The following is a 781-nucleotide window of genomic DNA, read 5'->3' as shown; positions in this document are numbered from 1 at the left end:
TCACCCCAACCTAATTAATACTCCCTCTTGGTACTTGTGCTTTTATTCCTCTCCTCACTACTCTTGTGCAAGGGAAGAGTTTTATTTAGAGAAGCAGCTTGGCTTAGTGGAAAGACCACACATGGGTTCTAATCCCCACTCCGCCACTTTTCAGCTGTGTGACTTCGGGCAAGTCACTGACTTCTCTGAGCCTCCGTTACCTCCTCTGGAAAATGGGAATTAAGACTGTGAGCCCCACCTGATAACCTCGTTTCTCCCCCAGCGCTTAGAACAGTGCTTGGCAGATAGTGGGCTTTTAACAAATACCATTATTAATATTATTATTATTTTTTTTATGTCTCTTTGTATATTCAGTTATTCAAAGACTTCATCCTGATGCATCTGTGCTATTTCCTGCTAAAGTCTTCCCTCGTCCACCTGCTTTCAGAATCTGTCAGAGGACACGGGGTAGACCGCAAGAAAGCCCTGTCGAGAGATTGGGAGAAACACAGTGAGTCCTCTATCCTCAAGGGGCTGTCAGTCTGCTGGGGAGACGCACACCCACGCACCAAACACATTCTGTGCTGAGAGTTGGGGCCGGGAAAGAGGGAAAAGGAGACATGACCCTGGAAGTACTGAGACTGCAGAGATTGAAGTCCCAGGAGTGGTTGGAGAAGAGGGCACCGAAGAGCAGGGGAATATACCGTCTGTGGGATGGAAGCCGGGGGCGAAGGGGGTGCGTGGGGAGGGGCCCCGCTGAGCTGACTCAACCCAGGCTGGATTCCAGCCCCTGCTGGGGGCA

At 50.4% G+C, this 781-nt stretch overlaps 1 long non-coding RNA gene across 1 annotated transcript; it reads right to left on the bottom strand.

The window, feature by feature from the left end:
* Positions 1-315: 315 nt before the first annotated feature.
* Positions 316-781, bottom strand: LOC120639057. The gene is made up of 2 exons (XR_005661230.1): positions 684-781; positions 316-465 (listed from the first exon to the last, which is right to left on the bottom strand). It is a non-coding gene; the product is annotated as an uncharacterized LOC120639057 (long non-coding RNA).

The sequence above is a fragment of the Ornithorhynchus anatinus genome, chromosome 20, assembly GCF_004115215.2.
Source record: "Ornithorhynchus anatinus isolate Pmale09 chromosome 20, mOrnAna1.pri.v4, whole genome shotgun sequence".
Lineage (NCBI taxonomy): Eukaryota > Metazoa > Chordata > Mammalia > Monotremata > Ornithorhynchidae > Ornithorhynchus > Ornithorhynchus anatinus.
This window is presented reverse-complemented; position numbering and strand designations above follow the sequence as displayed.